Source organism: Melospiza melodia, chromosome 1 (assembly GCF_035770615.1).
Source record: "Melospiza melodia melodia isolate bMelMel2 chromosome 1, bMelMel2.pri, whole genome shotgun sequence".
Lineage (NCBI taxonomy): Eukaryota > Metazoa > Chordata > Aves > Passeriformes > Passerellidae > Melospiza > Melospiza melodia.
In genome coordinates this window covers 160,226,940-160,250,313 of record NC_086194.1, presented here as the reverse complement: position 1 = coordinate 160,250,313, position 23,374 = coordinate 160,226,940, and positions in this window count along the sequence as shown.

Below are 23,374 nucleotides of genomic sequence, written 5' to 3'. Positions count from 1 at the left end.
GGGAGGAGCAATCTGAGGTTGTGCAAGAGGATTTAAGGGGCCAGGGGCCAGTGAACAGCTTGCTGGTCAGCACATTTATCTGGCCATGCCATTAGCCCAGCCAGCTTGGTCTGTCCTGTCATGACATTAAACTCCAATACTCACTCCTTTCCTGGGCGTGTGCTCTCTGTTCTCTGTGCTGTGTGTGTTTGGGGTTTGAGTGCAGCACTCTGGGGTTCAGACCATGGGCCAGAGGCACTTGTGTGTCCATGGTGCCACAGCTGGGGAGATGAGAACATGGCTGTCTGTATCAGCACGTGGCTGACAGCAAATACCAGGCTGCTGAGCTACATGATGCATTCCCTTTTGCCCATAACAAGGCTTGGAGTGGGAAACAGTGAGAAACAAATGAACCAGGAGGGAATGCATTAGGTTCCTCGAGTTTGGAGGAGTTTCGGAGTTTCACTCAAAGCAGAGAGCAGGGATAAGGCACTGCAGGGAAGCTGAGCAGAGCGGTCAGCCTGACTTTGTAAACAAAGCTTTCTCATTCATAACTTTTTTAATTGTTCTGATCAAGTTTAAGTCACTGAATCACAATTAAAAAATAAATTTAAAATATGGACAATGTAACAATTGACACCACCAATCCAGTTCTGGAGTAGAGCAGGTGTTGTTTGTACCCCTTCATTTCTTGTGTGTGCTGCCAAGAAAGCTGATTCAGGTTTCCCTTCAAGGAGGGAGGCCTGCCATTGCACATGCTTGAATCAATTTGCGGCTTAAATGCCCTTGGAACTTCTCCTGGGGACCTCCCTAAATCCCTTCAAAGTGGAACTGGTGATTTGAACCTGCAGATTCCCTTCCTGCAGATCTATCAGGTCTCACCTTCTCAAATTCCCCACCGAAGACTCAGCTGCCTTCTCACCAGGTCCCAGCCTCCAGGTTCCAGCATGAAGCTCCTCGGGTATTGGTGGGGAGAAAGTGGAGGAGAGACCCCATGCAGAGGAAGGGTTTTGCTCTTCATAAAGGAGGAGCCTTGCCAGAGGGAACTTTCTTTAGCAATGACTGTGTCCTGCTCCTGTCCCTTCCCCTGGCAGGCCCACAGGCTTGGTGTGTCAGGCTGGGACCATCTCTGTCCCACATCTGGAGATGACCTGGGTGGGGCAAACATCATCTGTTATAGTAGGAGTCCTAGTAAAATCTATGTATTGTATAAGTGGTCTTGCCCCAATCCTAGTTGTTCTAAATGGGCTGCAGCTGTGATGTTCTTAATTGGGTGGCAGCTGTGGCTAATGAAGGTAACTGGGATAAAAGGGGGTGAGCTGGCTGGTCAGGGAGAGCTTTGGAGGAGCCCTGATGAAGAAGCAGGAGTCATACTGCTGTGAAGAGCTCTGTGTGAGAAAGCCACCCTGAAGGCACGGGACTCTAGAAATATGATAACATATAAGAGAATAACAATTGGTGACCCCGATGTGATAGAAGATAGGGTAGCTGAGAGTTGTGGCAGCCTGAGAGCTGGGACTCCAGAAATATAATAACAACAATCTGTGACTGAACTTTTTTTGATTTTTCTTTGTTTGGACCCCATTTTTGTGGGCATCAACCTTATCAATCTGTTTAGAGCTCCAGAGAGTTTTGTATCTATTTTCTGTATTTCCCAGAAGTCCTGAGGCCTGTATTCTTGTGCTTGGCTAGCACCAGTGTGTGCTGTGATAGGTGTGTGGGACACCTGACAGACTGAAATGTGTCTGAAGACTGCAGCTGGCTCCCTCTTGCTTCATACTTCATTCTCAGTTTTCCTATGCAACGAGAGTGCTCTGAAAGTGAAAACCACTCAACTCTTGATAAGGTGAATTAGAGGCTGCAGTTAAAAAGGAACTTAAAATTAGCCCTTTAAAATTAGGTTTTAAGCTGAATGCTGATTTTCCACAAACTTGTACAATTGAGAAAACAGGTAGAGACGTGGCCAGGTTGAGAGCTTCAGAGCTGTCTTTTACCTTCTTTGCCTAGCAAAATAATGCTAAGATGCACATTAAGGTATAACTTATGAGACAATGGGTTGCATGCATTAAGGAAAGAAGCTCAAAGCTGCAGCTGTTTATTTATCTCTGACATTTAGGCAAACAAGTGCACATAATTCATAATAGAAAGAACACATTGCATTCTTATATGAAGAGTTCAATACACAGTTCTGATTTCCTTAAATGCTTTTTATCTATTTGTGGGTTTTTTTTTTTTTTTTTGTTTGGATCTTTAATTAGTTCACAATGACCTCAAGATCAGGTTAATTTTACTCTCCCTTATTTAAATTAAACTGTAAATAGAAGGATAAATTGAATTAAGTATCTCCTTTTCAAACTATCTTTGAACACGTGACTAATATTAATGATTGTGTGTTTTTATGGAAGATACTACAAAGAAATGCACATTGTAAGAACTCAGTAGGATCTATTTTAAGAAAAGGAAAATAAACAGCAATGCCCCTCAAAACCCAAAGATTAACATACATCAGGGATACATTCAGATAAAAAGACATGAACTCTTTTCTCATAATTTAGGATATAGGAATTTGTACCTCTTTTCCATGAACATAAGTAATTATTTCAGTATACTCACCTTTGGGATTATTCTTTTCTCTCTTAAATGGTTTCATCAGCAAATTTGATTATGTCTCCCATCTGGCATTTCTTACATAATGCTATGCCTTTGCTTTAGTGCACTCATTAAGGTAATCATAAATCAAAGTAATTTCTGAAAATAAACCTTCATGCAACTACTATGTTCCTAAAACTTTATTACTTTATTACTGTTTGTATCGATGGCACTGAAACTGTCAAGACTAAAGGTTCTTCACTGCTTGTTTTTTTTCCCTGTTTGTTAAAATGCCCTTGCAACTTGTTATTTCAGGCTTGTTGCTCAGGCTTGTTTAGGAAGAAAAAATAACAAGGTCTCCTAAATGGATTGAAAGGTACTGAAAATGCCCTACAATCCTTTTGAAAGCAAAAAAGGCTTTTAAAATCAAAGAAGTGACTGCATCCAGCTGTGAGATTTTCTACAGTCAGCACCTAGACTAGATAGCTATGTCAATAGTTCGGAATTTCTTCAGTGGTTTTATCCAGTCCTATTCCTACAGTTTCATGAACAGCTTCGTCCTTCATCTCATCCAAGTTTCCAGTTGGTAGTTTATTATCTTAAATCTGAAAAATCTGAAATCATCCATATTAGTTTTTCCAGATGAAGTGTCCTGTAAAGGGATTGTGTGCTATATCAGCTGTTGGATAGATGACAAAGGGAAATCCAGAGAAAACAATTCTCTGGAAAAAAGACTCAGTTTTGTCTAATTGGTTTCAAATCTGCCTTTCAAAATATGCTTTCACAATTTTCTTTATCAAATATTGCCATACTTTCAGATTTGAGACACCATCTTATTCTCTTCACTCTGTTTCAGTTGACTCATTTTTTTTCTTTCTGCCTTATTTTGCCTGTTTTCCTTTCTCCCATTCTAATTTTCCATATGTCTTTTGTTTTTTCCAGAACAGTAGCTCAATATGTACACTTTAATCTTCCTTATATTCCTCCTCTATTTCCCTTATCCCCTTTCATTGCAGCCACCACTGTTACCATGATCTTTTGCCTCATGTGCTAAATCCCCTAATTTTGGGACACTTCTAATACTGGTTTCTAATTCTTATCAAACACAATGAGTTGCTGTTCTGACCTGTCCCCTGTAACTGTATTAGGGAACTTCATGATTCTCCTTGCTCTAGCCTGGCTGGCAATCTTACTTCTTCTAAGGTAAGTCTTTTGAGACAATTATTCATTTTCTTTAATTTCCAAGTAATTTAGAGACACCTTCTCTGAATACTCAAGAAAGCCAACAAGTTTTTATTTTAGGGATAAACTTTGCCTCTAAAATCTATGACATTAATAAAACCAGAGAGACATTATGCTAATGCTCCAAAGTCTACTTCAGAGATTTTTATTTGAGTCAACTTTTATTTTTGCTCTATGAATTCCTCAGCTGCAGCTTTGTGATTTCTGAGACCCATACTTCATGAAAAAACCCATTAATAAGAAATCCTCTAGCCTCTTAGTGAGATTAATTTTCCTTTGTACCTTTGAATGGTACATTAATGTCACAAAACACTGAAACAGCAATTCCTCCACTTGTAGAAATACCTCCTTTCAAAAAATTCATCCCTCTGTCAAATAAGCAACTAAGTCAAAGGCAATTACTGTTAGCCCTCAACAACAATATATTAATGGATGCCATCTTAAATGCATGTAGGAGAGTTTAATCATTGAAAGTTTAATCTTTTTAATGAGATTTGGGCATCAGAACCCATGAAGCTGAGAATATCCACAGACATAAGTCATTAATCACTCTGGAGACATCAAATTGAATATATATTGGACAAAAGAATGTTACCAAGAAATTTACACTGATGAAAGCTTTTGCACATAAGTTATTTACTTATGAGACAATGCTATCTCACTCATTTAGATGAGTAATTGTAAGCAGTTTCTCTGTGAAATGCTGTTCTGGTTAATGTATTTCAAAGACAGAAAAGAATAATATATTTTAATATTTCTTCTTTGTGTGGTACCTGTACCATTTTCCTGTACCTCTCATTAGCATTTCTATCTATTGAGTTTGATTTAATACTCTAATCTCTGAAGTCCTATTAAAAACAGTCTACATCACAAGTATGTATTGACATAAAAAAGGGGGTTCTTGTTAGGTTATGTTGCTCATATTGCTAGAACAACTTTGGCTGCCAGAAGGAGACATTTCTTTGGCTAACTGTTGCCTCAGATTATATGGTCAAATGACCTTGTGACAATATTTATCAGCTTTTATTAATCCACTGTTTTATGAATGGAGGAAGAAAACAGACCACCACAAAGTGATGAAAGCTATATTCAAAAGGTTTTCTTTCAGTCAGCTTTTAATTTAGGACTTTTTCAGAGCAACTAGCAGCAAAACTACATTTAAAAGAACTACTTGCAATGCATAATTTCAATTGCTTCTTAATAAAATGAATGTATTTGAAGAAAGTCAAATTTGTTTCAGCATGCTGAAGATCAGGCCTATTCAGCATTTAGAGAAGTGAAATTTTCTTGAAGCTTCCAATTCAGCAGAGATGCTCCACAGGTCTGTCTGCATTCTTATTTAAGAGTGGTCACTGTACTCCCTTCAGGGCAAATTCTTAAATTAAGCAACTGTTTCAATCCTGCAAAATGTCAGGACTTCATATGTGTGAGCTAGGAGAGTTGGAATCCCTGAGAAAACTGCACAGAGAGTCACTGTTCCTCATTGTGCCCCCTTGATTTGTGAAAACCAAACTCCAGGCTTGGCAGGGTCCTCATCACCTGTGGAGTTTGGTGCCTGGGCAAACATGTCTCTTCATCAGCTACATCCTGGTAAACGTCCTAAAGACTTTTTAGTTCATCAAAGGACCATCTCTTTTGCCAGTGACTTGCAAGCCAGAATATCAAATGAATCTCACTGAAAGGCTTTAACAAGGGAGGACCACATGCACAACTATAGCTTCAGCCAGAAACTGCCTTCCTCTTAAATCACTGGTGGACAGCCACCTGGGTGATAGGCAGCATCGCTGCAACACTCACACTTTTTGAGACCTTTGATTTATAGAGACATTTTACCCTGCCAAGGGCTTCTGCTCTGCCACTGCTACCCAAGTGACAAAATCAATATTGTCAGATGACCAAATTTTACATAACAAACTCCCACACCTTAAGAATATTAGTGACCATTCTAGGATAGACCTAAGGTCTCAGAGTAACCAAGGGAATGTCTTGTGAAGAATATGTTACACAACAAGGCAATTGTACACACTATTTTCTCTGCGTACTTCCCCAGCCTCTGTTTTTCAGTCTATGTTACATTTATATATTTAGCAATGTTTAATAGTTTTGTCTTTAACTAACCTGTCGAGACATGTCAAATCCATCCTGCTAGAAGAAGCTTAAATGGTATTGTCTAGTGACAGACCTAGATAAGAAATTAGATTTATATTAAGCCCTTTGGCCCCTTCCAGTGTGTGGCTGGACTGATTTACCCTCTATTTTTCCAGAAGGACTACTCAGTTCAGCTGCATCTTTTTTAACCAGGTCACAGCTGCATCCATGGTCAGTATGTAAGAACTGAATCTGTACCAGCTGGTACAGATTCAATCACTATAAAATGACCATAGAAATTGGTACAGAAGCATCAAATAGAAATATTATCTGGATACTGAATATCTTATGTTGTATGGGCCTTGATGCCTTTATTTGAGGCTGGTACTCTGTTACCTTTTCCTCTGTCTGGACTTGTGCTGCAGTGAGGGTGAACAGTACAAAGACAATGCAGATCATGAGTCCATGCTACCCACACTGCTTTTCTCTCATGTCAGGTGATGAAGAACAGCAATGGTGCAGTTCAGTGCAGTCTGAATGTATCAGAATGACTGACCCTTTCTGGGTGACAACATGCTCCCACATGCATTTCTGCAAGTAATTTCCCACCTATTTCTTAGTCCAAATACTTCCAGGCTCTGAGTAGTTGAGCAAGGATTGTGTGCAGAGGATGGGAGTTCTTGTGCCTTGCTTCTCAGAGGCAGACAGCAGGCAGTGGCTCACTGGGAGCTGGCCCTGACAGTTGTGGGAAGGTGTTGCCCTGGATCTGTTGTGAAATGTTTTTCTGTCCTCTTTGGAGTGACCACTGTGTGGCACCTGCTGGCCTGTAGCCACAGTTCCATGAGGGTCCCCAGTGCAGGGACCTGCAGACAGCCCTGTGCTCTGGACAGTGCTCTGTGGACAGGGGCAGCGGTCACAAACATTTTGGTTTTCTGAACTCAGAACTGAATATTCACAATATTCACTATTGTGGAATTAAACTTCTATGAAACTCTAATCTCCCATGGACTTCACCAAATTTTCCTCTTATGCAAAGAATCATAGCAGTCCATGACTGTAAGGACCATGCAGTCAGAAGGCAGCCCATACTCATCCTTTTTATAAACACCACCTGCTTCCCTCTGTAAAGGACTCTCTCACAGATCTGATTGGAGAAGATATCTTTTGATTTGGAGAAGATTCCCACTGTTGATACCCAGCAGCAGGAAAACACAGACTCCAGAAAGTGCTTTTTTTTCTGGACCATGAAGATTTAACTAAGTTTTTGTTGGATGTGATAAGAAAACTGAAACCCAACAGGCAGTTTATAGTGCTTTAGAGCCCTTAAAGTCCTTAGTGTATTAAGTATGTGCAATATTGCATAAAGCGTGACAATTTTATATATTAAGTTTTAAATGACATTTTTCTTATTACTATTTCACAATTTTTAATCGATGAGAATAGCTCCTCATCACTGCTGAATCACTGCTAGTAACTTAGTGCCATTTCCCACTGTTTTGCACTCACAAAAAGTGAAAAAGCAAGATTTTTCTGTAGCCTCTAAGTATACATGTTCTCTAATCTTCACTGTTTGCCACCAATTGCAGTTTTCTGCTTGTGATGTGAGAATAAGAGCTGCATTCTCAGTTAAAGAAAACAATGTAAGAGTTCAGTAGTGTAGGCAAATAAGAAAGAATTTTCTTTTCCCCTAAAACTGTTCTCATTTTAAGAATGTCTTGCTGAAAAACATGGTAATTAGATAAATCCTCTTCCCTGTTTTAAACAACTTTAAACATAATTTGAAGGCCATTGCCAAGAAATTCCAACTCACTCAACATGCATGTTTAAAGAAACTTTATGTAGTAAAGCAGAAAGTGAAATCCATCTACTCATCTGTTGTATGAGTAATCAATGCCATCTCTAACATGCTATTCACCACAAAATGTTGTTGCAAACATATCAATTGCCAGCCTCTGGCTCATTATTCAGTGTGGTGTGGTTTAGTGACTCTGGAGAGGCAAATGGTTCCCTTCATGCAGCATGCATCAGTGTTCCATAACATCTCTGATTTCTTTTTACCGATATATTTAGTTCAGAAAGAAATTTTTTACTCTTTATAATTACCATTTTCCTGGGATCCTATCTGATCACAACATAAGTACATTCATCCCTAAGATACATTTCTGCGGTGTTAAAAAACCCAGAGGAAGGACACTACATTTATATTTTTTAATGTGTACTGAGAACATTTGTCTCCACCGTGAAATTTGTTTTTTTCAAATTAGTGTTTAAGAAGTAATTATTTTGGTATAGTTACTAAAAACAAGAAAACAAATCATTGAAAAAACTAAATTGGGGTATACTTGTGTAGTTAATTAGCCACTTGGCAGCCATCAGAAAACATCAATTTTATTTCTGTAAACAATGACTAGTATTTTAGGAGGCATCTGAGCATCCTAGTGATGAAATGGATGAACAGATACTAAAGCATAAATGTGTTTTCTGAAGTGTAACAAAATGCAAAGTTTCAGAAAAACAGAATAATCAGTTGGTTAGTTACAATACACTGCCCTTCAATTTCCATTATTGAATTAGACAAATACATTATTTCTTTTATATGTTTTATACATATCTCAGGTCTCTTTGCAATTAAATATTCTAGATATTTCAACAAGTGTTTGAGAGAAACCTCTCTACTTTTCCTCCCATCTACTTTGTATTGTCCTGTTTTTAAAATCAATGTCAAATACTTCATCACTTGCATAGCTGGATTTACTACCTGAATTCAGCTTTATAAGTGAACTAGTACTCAAATCAATATCTAAATCAGGGACGGAATTCCTGGTACAGACATATGCACGTGAGAACACTCAGTGTGTAAGTAACTGCTGTGTTATAGAGATGTCCTTAACATTATTATTTAATTCATTCTGAGTCAACTGAAAGAATCCGTTAAAGGAAGAAGAAATAAATTCTTAATAGTTTGGCATAAACTATGTGAGATATGTACATTTGCAGCACAATCAACTAATCTTCAGGGGTATTTTTTGATTTTAATAAAAAGAGACTCATTAAAGTTGCTTGAAGTTTTATAGTGAAAATTGCCAGTATAGTTATACAGTCATAAAAGTGAAGCTGGGGACTGCTTTTGTGCTTTCCTTCTTTCAACTTATTTAAGAGGTAAACAAAGATTTCTCTCTGGTTTGACAGCCAATCTCCATGTCCAAGCTTCAGTATTGTGAAAACAATATGTTTTAATATTCTGGTCATTATGAGCAGCTTAATTTCTGAGTAAAAATCCATGCATACTTAAGAAATTTTGCAAATTTAAAAAAATTGTCAAGAATGCAAATTAACAAAATTAAATCAAACCAAATATATCACAATTACCTCTTAATTGTTACTGAGCAGGTCCAGAGCACGAAAACTCTACTCCCAGAAACTCTTTTCTGTTTTTTACACATACCATGATTGTAAGTTCCAATGCTTATTGGATAATTTATTAATCTCTTACTGTCAATATACACCTTGTATCAGAACAAATGTTACCTTAAAGCAAACTAGTCTTATTTTGCTTTTAGTTTATATAGGTATGCTAATCAACATCATTGGACTTCTGTCAAAGTTAGAATGAAACAGGTAAATTAGTTTTCTTGAAGACACTTCAGATTACCTTACAGTGGAGTAAGGAATTATGTCTCTCTAATGTGCCATTCAAAAGCACAACAGATGCTCACGCAGACCACAGTTCTTCTTTTCAGTATTAAAGAAGCCTTATGAAAGCAATTCTAAAGCACGTGTTGGATAACTGGCTTATAACACAAAAAATTTTCCTCAATACAGCAAAGAGAAGCAGTACAAAAAATATAGAAGGGATTTTGAAACAACAGCCATTGTTTTTGAGTGGTGAGCAGCAGCTAACTGGAAGGAATGAAATTCATTCTCATTTCTTTGTCTCTCAAGACATATACGTGATATTTGTCAGATTCTTGGCTCTTACCATGAAGTAGGTAGTCCAGAGACTTTATCAAATATATTTCTTTGTGTGATGCTTCATTAAGCTCCTGATGCAAGTAAAACCATATTCTGTATTGAAAGCAATTTTTCTAGGAGTGCCATCATTTAGAACAGTGAACATAGGAAGGTTTGAGAGAAAGCTTCTGACTGGTGGGGCCTCAGAAAGCAGAACAGTGCTTGGTGCTGAGGGATAGGTCTGGGACTGTGCAGGTGTGTGAAATCAGTATCCCTCCTAAATTTAAAATATCAAGGTTTCACAACATTTATTTTTGTTTTGCATTGAAACATGAGTGAGCTGGCTGAAAGGAATGGAGGACAGTAATATAATCATGATACTAGCCTCATGTTTTCCCTAGAACTTTGATAATCAGGGATGAAGACTACCAGACCAGCATTCCTTTAAAGCTAGAGAGATCCTAACATCCAAGGAGACTGAGGAGCATCACAGAGGGAAGAAGAAGTAATCCATAATCTTTCTTGCTTTGAGAAGAGTGAAGACACTAGAATCCTTTTATAGGGGGAAAAAAAATGCTTTGAAGGCAGAACTTCAGTGAAGGAGTCAAAGGAGGGAAAAGGCTGTGGAGAGAGAGAGAGTGTCTGGCTTTAAGAGAAGATCCTACATAGAATAGACTGATCAATTTATCAGCTCCTAAAAGGAAATGCCCCTGAGGAGGAATCATCTCTATAGTATGGCATTTTGTGAAGAGTAATGACACAGAGTATCTTATATGAATACTTAATACAGAGCATACAAGACAAAATAGCTGTTGTCTGAAATGGTTAAAGTGTTCTGTCGAGAAAAACATTGAAAAATAAATCTGATCCATTGGAGCCTATTATAACACCCATATCCTCACAGAACAGAACAGATTTGCACTCTCACTGCCATCTGGAATGGAATTATGTTAGCAGTCTCTAAAAAATACAAATTAACTATTTCCTGCATTTCTATAGTGCGATGCTTCCTTTTTCTGATCATGTCTCCTGTTTGGTTAATCATGATAACTTTAAAGTCATTGCATGAATATCACATTGCTTACTGTTCAGATCAGAGAGAGTAGTAATGTCTGTGGAAGAGATACATGAAAAGTGAAAGGTAATTCAATATGAGTCTCTCCCATTAAGTCAATGGCCTTTACTAAGACATAACTGTAACAGATGCTGCTTAACCTAGCTATATTATGTAGTCTTACAACTAAAATGAACATCAGGTATGCATGATCAGTCTTTTACAGGTGTTTAAAATAACATACTTAATATGCAAATTAGGAAAAACCCAGAAAAAATTTAAGAATATATTTTTTTATTGAAAGAAGAGAGCCCTCAGCAGATCATGTATTTGCTGAAATTTGTTATTACAATTATTGTTCTCTTTTAAAGCAGACTTACATTTGATGTGCAAATTAAAAACCTGAGTTTTTCCTCCTTCTTGGCTATTTGCTATTTACAAGAAGTTGTGGAGTAGTTTTGCATAAATAAACTTCAGACTGAAGGCTGTTTGTGAAATGCTCATCACTTCAATGATTCAGTAATTGTGATTCATGTTTTGTAGCTAATCACTCAAAGCACCTGGCATTATTCCCCCTCTGTAGAGCAAGACATGAAATGAGGAATGCATAATTTGCTTTCTAAATTGATGGAAGAAATAGAACCAAAATTTATGAAAACATCAAGTTTTGTAAACTTTTAAAGATTGTCTGATGCTTGATATATTCATAAGAAACCAGCGAGGCTGAAGAAATAAGATCATAAATATTTAACCATTGATCCCTAAAAAATCCAGAGATATGTTTTGCTCTAGATAGTCTTAAAATCTGCATTGATGAATTCTCCTTATTCCTTAAACTTTGCAGATTTTGATCTGGTTTATCCCATCGATGTCTCCATCTGGAAGACACGAGCTACATGGAATTGGAGTTAAACAGACATCCTGTAAAACATCCAAAATAATTATGCTCAGAATAATTCCACCAAAAATAATGCATTTAATTCTTGGAATTACTTGTAGTGAGGAAGTACTCAGAGAGCTGAAGAAGAATTTTTAATTCAGTGAGAAAACAAGAAAACAAATGAATTATTATTTCCAGTTCAATAAATCTTCTCAGAAAGGACCATAGCTCTCCAGCTGCAGCCCGAATAGATTGATTCAAAGCAGTTCTAACTGGCTTCAGAGTGAAGAGTTTCTCTTAAATCTGTGTGTTGAATGGTTAGACAATAAACTTGTTGGTGCCAAAAAAAGGCTGCAAAGGAATGATTCAATTCTCCATGACTTTGGGTTCTAAGATGTAAGTATTTAAACCAGAGCTAGTCAATCTAAAGGTCTCTCCAGCCAATGGAGAATTATAGACAACTTGATTTTAGAGGTCCTATTTTAGGTGAAATCGCTGCAAATAGTCATTAAGATGAGCTGTGTCAGTGTAAGGTTTTTTACACTGTGCTTTTCTAGGGTTAGGATTTGATTAGACTCTCACTACTGGCTATAATACTGCTCACCCATCCTGAGAGTTCTGATGGGAGTTTTAAGGCAGTAGATTAGACTCTCACCTTTTCAGGCTTTTCCATCAGTACTATACAGCTGCCTCAGGCACATCAATGCCCTGTAGGAGCTGATGCCAAAATAACCCTTTGTTCTAAGTTATTAAGAAAAGATGGGGATATTATTCCCAAGTAATATGTAGTTATCTTACTCTATGAAGTTATCTTACTCTATTAAGTTCATCTCCTCAGATTTATAGAGTTTTCAGGTTGCAGATGAATGAAATATTTCTGTAAAGCACTATCGGTTTTGTAGAATTCTCTAGATGTCTTTAATGAGGAACTTAAAATACTGATTCCATTCTGTAGACACCATAATTAAATGTTAGTTTTGTCTTATTTCAGAAGGAACAGGGTCCATGTGGGTTAATAAATGTGTTGCCATTATGCTGGCAGGTATGCGCTGCTAACTGCAGAAATAACATGTCAGTTTCTAACCAGATGACCTGGTGGAGCACTGCAGTTTAACCTCTTTCTCACATCTTATGTCAGTCAAAGATTAATGTACTTACACTCCAGAGCAAAACATCCAAATAGCATTTCAATCAGAGAGCCTGCAATGGCAAGAAAAAAATACAGTCTGGCAAAGCTTTTGTTTCTAATCTCAAACCAAGTACTGGCGTGCTAGCCACGATCACCAGCATTGTTTACAGCCTTGGTTGCTCTGGTGATGGCATCACATGAGTACTGAATGCGATGGCACTGAATCCTTCCGGCAGCACAAGTGGTTTCCAGCAGCCTCTAATTGCTTGTTTACAAAATACTCCGTAGTTTTCTGAGCACACAGCCCAACAAAATAGGAATGGACTTATAGAAAGTCTCCAGCATTGCCTTTCTGGGTACAGGAGAGAAACTGATTCCAAGTTAGAGAAAAGGGGAAGGGAAGGGAAGGGAAGGGAAGGGAAGGGAAGGGAAGGGAAGGGAAGGGAAGGGAAGGGAAGGGAAGGGAAGGGAAGGGAAGGGAAGGGAAGGGAAGGGAAGGGAAGGGAAGGGAAGGGAAGGGAAGGGAAGGGAAGGGAAGGGAAGGGAAGGGAGAAAGGAGGAAGGAGAAAGGAAAGAAAAGAGGAGGGAGGGAGGGAAGGAAAAACATCAGCTCAGTCAGGTGGTCACTGGCATCTCTGCAACCTACCCACAGCTGCACAGCTGCACTGGTGGAGTTGTCTCTCCACTGCCAGGCCCCAGAGCAGCCCTGCTTATGAAAGGGCCCTCTGCAAGTTGCAGACCTGCTGCCCCTCTTCTTGAGCCATGGTTTGGTCTGACTCCAAAAACATCAAGAAGTGTCAATACACTCATTGAAGCAGAAACTGAGGTCCAGCAGCAATGGTACCTTGCCCAGTAGCCTATCATCACTTTGTCAGATCTGAAACCACTTGCTGGCTCTGAAACCCCTCTGCAGCATCTAGAAGGGATATAAACCTTGCTGCTAAACATCCTGCTAGGCAGTGTAATCCATGGATTGAGGCCAGTTGCAGCAGTTGCTGCTGGTCTTCCAAAGACATTTTGAGCACCAATGCCGGCCATTGCTAACCTCCTCCTTGGAAAGACAGGATTATGCCTGTCATTTTTATATAGCTTGAATAAGCACGGGAGATGCACTTTGCATGCTACGATCCCTGGCCTTAAATTGGTTTCTGGAGGTGGGGAATGGAACCAATAAATAAAACTAATTGCCACTCTTGTGGTGTCCCTGTCCTTTCTGTCTGGGCTACACTGCGTTAAACTCATGTCAGAAACAATGCACTGGTTCACCAATATAATACTTTGTTTTCTTATACTCTCATTCCCTTATTATAATGCTGGGAACTTCATTGAAGATACCAACACTTCTCAGGTATCTAAAGCAAACCTACCACTTGGCTTTTTCCCTGGTGTAAAATTTGCCCCAAAGCAAAAAAATATTCTTTCTACAGTGTTCTTCAGGAGCCTTTCAGTGCCTGTTTTATGTGCACTGAAGTGGGAATGGAGTGAACCTGGCAGAGGTTTAACATGCCTCTGCAGAGCTTCTCAGTGTTCAGCATGTTTTGTGTCTTAAACAAATGCTTCAGATCCTCTTATTCAGGAAAGGGGAAAACCAGACTTTTTGAAGTGTGAAGGATTATTAACTATTCAGTTTTCAAAAGGAAAGCATACATTCAGCTATAGAGCTATTTCTCTCACTGAAAGCCAGATCTTGTCCAGATGTATCAAAATTTTCAAGTGTTTGAGTTTACACACCTATCATGGCAAACTAGAATCTGACATGATCAAATGTCTAAGGCTTGTCCGGAGTATAGAATGAACTGAAACTCAAAAAAAAGTTAGCAGCTTGCATGGGAGTTGTTGTATGCTGGATAATTGGAAACATTTAGCATCTGAACCTGGATTTCACATTCTGGACTTGTCTTATCTCTTCCAAAGTTTCTGACTTTTTTGTCTCCCTTAGCCTACTCTCAAATTACGCTTCAGTCTTTTAAGATTTTATTTTTTCTTTCAAGTATTTTTACCATTACCCAACTATAATGTATTTTTATCTTGCCTGCCTTACTGAGGTTCTTAAATGTCTTTGCTAAAATCTTCCTTCTCATGAGCAGATTATATTTTACCTTGCTAATAGGACACCTCTGCATGGGAAGGTGAGGAAATGAAGCTGTCTGGAAAAAGAAAGCACATTTCACTGTCTAGAATTGAATTTTCAAATAATGCTTTATCTCTTAACACATTCAAATTCTAGCATGTTTGTTCCTGGGCTGTATTAGTGGCATTGAATGAACCTCCCAGCTAAGGTAGGCTAGTGTGCCCTCTTCCACAGTTTTGGGGGGCTAGCTGGGAAAAATGAGGAATAGGCAAGCTGGAGACAAAGCTCTAATGTGCAGAGCAGCTCCTTCTGCCTGCGTGACCTGTGGGATTCCATTTCACTGGTCTTATTTAATAACCACTTGTTTTTATTTTGCAGGCTGGATTTGGATTGCAGGATGCCATGTCAAAAACTGAGGCTTTCTGCTGTCCACAGAGCATCTTCTGCTTCTGAAAAAGGCACTTGTGTGACTTTCCTGTTATTACACCTGCACTGTGTTCTCCTGCTTATTACTCGTATTACTGCACCACAGACAACATCATTCCAGTGTGGTTCTCTGAAGGAACATATTTTCCTGGCAGAGGTAGCTCTGATCTGAGATGTGAAAATGCAGGTGAGAAAAGCACATTTGATCTTCAGAAACTGAAAAGATAATATGAACGGAAGCCTACCATGAATTAGTAAAACTGTCTCTACCCAGCTGGAAACAGACCTGCAGTTTGTGATGATGTTTGTGATAGGAAATGTAAGCAATGGTTATTGAAATACTGAAGTGTCATTGGAAAGTAACATTCATAATACAGAAAGATACTGTATAAATTACACCCATCAATTTTGCATTAAATATTTTGCTTACCCTAGTTTTGAATTCTAAGTACATTGAATAATTGATAGAGAAATGCACTAGCTCTGAACCAGACTGAAATCCTGGTTATAGGTGAGAACAAGAGCTTTTCCTTTCCCTTTTTCTAAATTTTGGCTTGTGTATTGTCACATCTGCTGGACAGCTGATGGGAGCATTTGCAGCATAATGCAGCCTCTGCGTTGTAGTGCTGGCCAGTGGCATTTTGTTAGCTCAGCCTGCCAGTAATTCCATTGTGATGCTTGGCACAGCAAACTGGATTAATCTCCATATTGAAAGAGTGAGTCTGCATAACAGAGGCCATAATTTGAATGTTGGTTTTGGTCCCTTTTGTGGCTGAACCACATAGGCAACTTTCACACAACAAAGTCTCTTATAGGAGAGTGTTGGCTGGGAAGTGGGCCAAATTCATCTTCTTGTAATTCCATGACATCAGTACACTTGCCAAGAGGAACATGTCACATTATTCCAACAATTAATCCCTATGAAGGCTTTAGGACAAGCTTTTCTCCTTTACATTTGCAGTTTGAATACAGGGTTTGTTTTTGTGCAACACAATTGGGTGGAGGGGTCTTTAGGACAAGGCTGTGTTTTGACTTAGTGCAATGCTTGCACAATGAGATCGGGCCTCTCGGGTGGCTTTGTGGTACAAATTTTATGAACTGTCTAAACTCAGGGGACAGGTATTTTCTCAGAATGTATTCCTTTATTTATTACTGAAGTCTAGTTTCCCAGTGGTATAAATAGCTGTGTTAATGAGGGGTCAGTTTTGACCAGCTATAAGCACACAGCTTCCAGTAATTTGGAAAACTGTGGCTTCCTGTGTTCCTAATCAAGGCCATCCTTTCTCCTGGGAAAAAACCACCATACTCACTTCTTTTGACCTGGATTTTGTTTCCAGCATAGGAAAGCAGAACACAGGTCTGTGAGGTAGGTTTGTCTACATTTTGACAGTAAAAGGCTGTGATTGGCAATTCTTCCACCTGTTTTTTGGCAATTCCTGCCAGGAAGAGAAGATGGGAAAGTTAAATGAGAACTGACAGCAGAAATGAAAAATAGCAGAAACTGTAAATAGATTTAATCTGATCTTATTATTTTAACTTGGAATTCTTACAAAAAGATGGGGGTTTTTTATGTTGATTGACAGAAAAACAATGCACATATGAAGGCATGTGCTTACACGTGGTTCAGGGCAGAGCTGTGTATAATATACAGGGCTGAATGGTAGGATGAGGTATGATTTATTAGTACGTGATCTAATTTGTGGTATGGACCTATGATGCATGTTATTTAATGAGCTGAAAAGAATTTCTTCCTCTGCAGTATGTTCTTCTTTTCTTATGAGAAGATATGAAGACTAAAACACACAAGGTCACTGGTAAATCTCAGCTGAAGAATGTCAAATTCTTATTTTAAATTAAAACTAATTTAAATTTAAATTAATTTTCTCTTTTCTGTTCTACCTTCATTATTTTTCTTCTCATATTTTCAGCATTAATAATGGCTTATATCTGTCTGTTCATGGTTTCAGTAGTAATAACTTTTATCACTGCAGCATCTAACACACATCAGAATAGCATAGCATAGCATAGCATAGCATAGCATAGCATAGAATAGAATAGAATCGCTCACTACGGAGTGAGAGCATGGAGCCTGAAACTCTGGCAGTTTCCAGAGGCTGTGATGATGTTGCTGGTTTAGAACAAAAAAAGCTAAGAGTTTATGAATGTTGCTTCACTGGAGAGCAGTTCTTAAACAAAGACATGTTCATCTTGGAATGCTTTTCCATAATTTGACATCTGAATTGCATAATATATTTCATACCTCAAGCTGAGAGTTACAATTCAGAAATCTGTAAAGAGTGAATTCATTAGTTAACTTTTAACTACGTCCAAGCCAGTTGCCTTTTTTTGTTGTGTTGAAAAATGTGTTTAGGACAAGTCAATGCACTGTGCTTGCTTTCATGGCAATTGCAAGAGGGTGTTCTGAACTGCTTTTCAAGTTCTACTGAGAAACGTTCATGCATTAGGTAGTGAAGAGTCATGCACATTTGTGCCATTTCCCAGCATCTATCTCTGCTGCAGAGTTGCAAATAGAACTGTCTTTGTGAGTAAACCATAGGAAATGAAATTAAATGAATTGCAGGACCACACAGTAATACTACGTGACTTACAAGCACTTTTGATTTTATTGAAAGCTGTACAGAATTGAGGATATTTAGAGAAAATCTTACATCTGCATGGTCTTTCTTTTCTTGAGAAGGAAGAGGATTTAATTTGCAGAAGCTGTAACAAAGGCCTTTCACATAATCTTAGATGAAAACAACTGTTGGGTCTTCTTATAAGACCCAACCTAACTTCAGGCTGTTCTAGATTCTCTTGTATGTGGTAAATCCATCTCACCAGCTGTTTCTTGGGGGTCTGAGAAAGACTGGGAACAACTGAGGTTTACATTGAGGTTGGGCCTGTTTTTATGCCATTAGGTGGGATTCCTTTCTTATCCTCACCCCAGCTAGAGGGGCTCCTGGTGTCTGTAGAGCAGAAAAGCAACATAAATAAAACATGTAATAGTACCCCAAATACCTTTAAATAGACTTTGTCGTAAGTTTAGAATTTTTTTTTTTCATGTATAAATCCTATAATAGGACAGCAGACAAAACCCCCCTGCACAAAATTTGCCTCCCATTTTTCTGTGGGAAGGGATGTGTCTGCTCACTTTCAACAATGCAAGTGAGAGGCACAGGTAAAAAGGACTGTGCTCCTCCTGCTGACAGTGCCATTCTCTAGCAGAATGCCAGCCCTATACATCAGGGTCATATTTTTTTCAGAAAATATTCTATTTCATATAAAAAACCACAACAACAAGTAATTATAACTAAATTGTTCAGATTAATGTTTAAGTAAAACCCATTTTATAAAGGAATGACTTTAGTTATTGACTGATCATTAGGCCAAGCTCACTAGTTACCAAATTTAAATGCATCCAAACTGCTATAAACAGAGTCTGTGCTTTTGTCTGGAGATGTACTTCTAGTATTTGTGTTTATACAAAAGGAAAAACTGCAATTATTACAGGACTCATTAAAACTCTCTCAAAAGAAAACCCCTTATTGACAAGAGGTTGTAATTGAATAAGGCCTTTCAGTCTTACAGACATAATTAACTGCAGTCTTCCTCTTTGGTGAATGACCTTTCCAAGCCCCCAGAGCCCTGAAGACCCCTGTCTGCAGTCAGAGGTGTGACTGCAGCCTGCTCTGCCATTTCTGCAGTGAGGCAGTGAGGGAGAGCACAGACAGCTGTGTCTGGAGACATCAGCAACAGCTGCTCCAGCACAGTTTGGGTGGTGAGCATCTCTACAGAGATGTGTCCTGCTAAAGCTGTGTTTGTGCATGGATACTTCAATGGAGCTTTGAGAAAACAATGCTGTAGCAAATAAGAAAAACATGTCACTCATCAATCATAACAAGAAGAAAACACTTAGCTATGTCAGAAAAATTACCTTACAAAACTCTTAACTTTCTCCTTTCCTTTTTGCTCCTTTTTTTTCTCACCCATATTTGCCATGTGCAATACCACAAACTCAGATTTGACCAGCAAAATTCCTCTCTGAAGGAAAAATTGCTCAATTTACATACTTAATATCAAATCAAGTTTGAAGTGGTTTATTAACTTACTAACAACACATTAATTAAAGTGATCATTGAAGTATGTATTCAAGATCAAAATCACTACAAGAAGTAATATGTAAAATACTAGCAGACATGAATTTCTAAATACCTTTCCAGAACACCCCAGAATTGATAAATCCCTCCCTCTCAGTGACCAGCACACGTGCCCCTCCTGGACTCAAGGGTTTCCCAATGTGCTGATCTCTGCAACCTGGCCCTCCACTTTGTTGCTGGAGCACCCCCAGTAACCTGTCCCTGTTTTCTTGTGCTGGAGTGCCCAGCACTGGACACATCACCCAGATCTGTCTCATCAGGCTGAGGAGCAGGACTATCTCCCTTGACCTCCTGGCAATTCCCTGCCTAATGTGACCCAGGATCCATGCTGCCTTTCTTCAAAGTAAAAATGACAACAATTTTAGTGATGTTTAAAAATTTTTGGTGGGTTTGGACTACACTGGCCCAAAGGAAAAGCTGTCCCTAAGCGCCTATAAAAAAAGTGAAAGATTTTTCAGACTGTTTGTCTACATTGAAGATTTTGCCCCTAAAAGAAGGCTGAAGAGGAACTTTTTGCAAGCAAAATGTAGTGGCAGGACTAGGGGGAATGGCTTCAAACTGAAAGAGGTTGGTTTAGATTTAATTTTAGGAAGAAATTCTTCACAATGAGGGTAGTAAGATTACCCAGTGTTGGAAGATATGAATTAAACTATCAAGGAGGACTGCAAATCAATCAAGTGACCTTGCAGCCTGAGTCAACAGCAGGCCTGTGACTCGCTAGCATGCAAGTTTAAAGGTGCCTCTGTCTTCTTTATGAACTTTTGCCCGGGTGCTACTTTTAGGGTCCCCCTGAAAGCAAGGGAACAGGAATAAATAGACTCTTTGCATTCTAACAGTGACTTTGTGGCTGTCCCACCTGCCTGCTTGTGTCGACACACACACCTAGAGCAACTGTGGATGTCCCATCCCTGGAAGTGTTCAAGGCCAGACTGGATGGGACTTTGAGCAAGTGGAAGATGTCCCTGCCTACATCAAGGGGGTTGGAGCCAGATGATCTTTAAGATCCTTTTCTACTCCAGCTGTTCTATATATTTCTATAATTTTCACTATTACTAATTCTTGTATTAGGGAACAAAGATAATTGCAGGGCTTCTTTCTATGTGCTGCAGCTACAATCCTTGATGTCAGTTTGTGAAAATACTTGGTATTTAGAGCTAAAATACTCAATTTTCAGCCAATATTACCAGTCATGTCTGCCAAGTCTGCTGCAGGATGGCAGAACAGAAGTGAGGACAAAAGGTAGCTTCCTGTCTTTAGTGTGATATTCTAAAGATAGCAAAGTTACATTCTTAATTTGGTGCCTCAGTGGTGGCTGAGCTATTTCCCAAATCTGTGGTAGCACATACATGGTGTACCTTCATTTTTTTAGAGTTGTGATGTCCTGTACTATGTGTTTCTCAGTATGAATGCTCTGGTCCTTCTGTCTGTAAGAGCTGAAAGCAGAACTGGCCTTCCTCTGTAAAAAGGTTTGCTAGTCTCAGCCCATAACGTGAAAGATGGATGTTCTGTGTAAACAACATGATTGACAATCACTGCTTGGGAGACTGATTTTAAAATCAAGAGGCCTGAAAACAGAGGCCAAAGCAATTGCTTGAAAAAGCCTGAGCATGTTTCTCCCATGGGCATTTCTAGGAAATCATCTCCAGAGATGGTCAAAGGAGTGAATCAACAAATACATCCCAGAATATTTCTCTCATTCTTTCAAGTCCGTCATAAAAAGCACAGGATGCGATAAAGCAGCCTTTCCCTAAAGAGAATCAATCAGTCAGCTATCTGACTGCATTTCCTTTCTCAAATACAGATCAGATGCTGTACAAGACAGCACAAAAGACATTACAAAACAGCCTTCCCACAATGAAAGCTTCTTCCTAATTCTCTATAATTAGAATGACTTTTGAATGAGAAACAGACTGTACAATTTGAGCAGCCTGAGAGACTTCCTGCTCCAAAGAGCTATGAAATAATAACCTAGAGTGGGCTGCACCAGACCTTCCCCTGCAGAATTAATTTTGTCTCCTGGACATCACTGGGAGTTTTGTGGTGGATTCATAGAGTATCTGGGGACAGGAGAATACTGTGATAATACAGTTGCTCTCTGTTTACCACAGAATAACCCACCCTAATAATTTTCACACCTAGGCAATCTCTGGTGGTATCCAGTGTTTATCTTCCTTCTGACCCTGGTGACAGTTTTGTGTGCTGCATTGGTCCCAAATCAAAATGCTCACTGATCCCAATGACAAATCAGAAGTATCATGCAAAATCCTGCTCAGTTTGTGTTAGGGAAGATGAAACAGGAAAGCCTTATAAATATGATTGTCTGGCAAAAGAGTTTGAGAATATAGAAACTATAAGCGAGATTGAAATGAAAGCAAGCTTTGAGATCCCTTAGTTACTGAACAACGGGAAAACAAGAGTGTGGCCAGCTGAAAGTAATCCCCTTTTGATGAAACAACACCCTCTGCTTGCAGGCAGGTCCAAGAGTCCAAGCAGACCCTGCCAGCTTGGCAGAAGGGGTCCAAAGAGTAGTTTTTAGAGTTTAAAATGTAGCACAGTATGGTAATGTAGTGATTTTTATAGGCTGTATAGAAATGTTATAAGATTTGTATATTGTACTAAATTAGTTAGTGAGAATCAGAATATTCAACACAGAAGATGATTTATTGTATTGTAATGAGAACTTCGCTCTCTTGCCTTTTACACTCTTACCCCTTTTACTCTCTTATGCTCTTTCTCTCTTACCCTCTCATCCTCTCTACCCCTCTCTTCTCTCAGGCCTGCTCTGAGCTGCAGCAGGCAGCTCCCAGCAGGGCCCTGCACCCAGGCCCTTTGCAATAAACCACAAGTTCCACGACCTGGCTGCAGAGATCTCTCATCTCCATCTGTCCCGATCGTGCAACCCCTCATCACTCCTACAGACTGCCCCGTCCTACAAGTTTGCACCAAGGTGCCTTGAAAATCTTGGTTGCTGTATTATGTTTACACCATTATTTACAGGGAATAACAGAAAAACACACTTGCATTTCAAAACAAGTATTATTCAATGTTCATTAAAATTGGGTGATTTCACCCATTCATATATGCTCAAATGCAGTTTAAGCCTTTGATATACATAAATAGATAAAACTTAATAACACACAGTTAATAGATGTATCTTTTTAGTGTTTATATTGCCCAAAAGAAATGTGAAATGTGAGAGCTTTGTGAATTTTTAAATTTAACCTACTAGCTGAGTTATATGCATTCTATGGGACTATCATAGTCTAGATGAGTGGAATTATATTAAAGAAAATATTTATTTGCTAAGAGTGGTATTGGGCCACTGGAGAGGTGGGTGGTGAGAAATTAGACCAAAAATACCTTGGATTATTTTAGGATTTAACCTTGATGACTACATAAAGTAAGCATTCAGTCCAAAAAGTGCTCATTTTTCCTTTGAAAAAAATATTTCAATGAAGCATTTTTCTAATAATGTATCAGTGAAGATAACTAACTTTTAACAATTCTGGTTCACTTGGAATACCTACAATTTTAATGGGAGACAGAGAAATCACTAGCTTGTTATCTTTTACAATTTCTGCTTTTCCTGTTATCCAGTGGTGACTTTACTTGAGCACAAAAACCGCTTAACTACAAAAATAAGTTATGGGGATCAAAACACATAGAGAAGACATAGTTTAAACTAGGTTTGTAAATTATTTCTGTATTGCAAAGGTTGTATTAGCTCCTGCAACTTCTGAAGCAACTAGAGATGGTTGTTCTTTATTACGGCACTTATTTAATGACTGTTTCATACTTTGCTATAGAT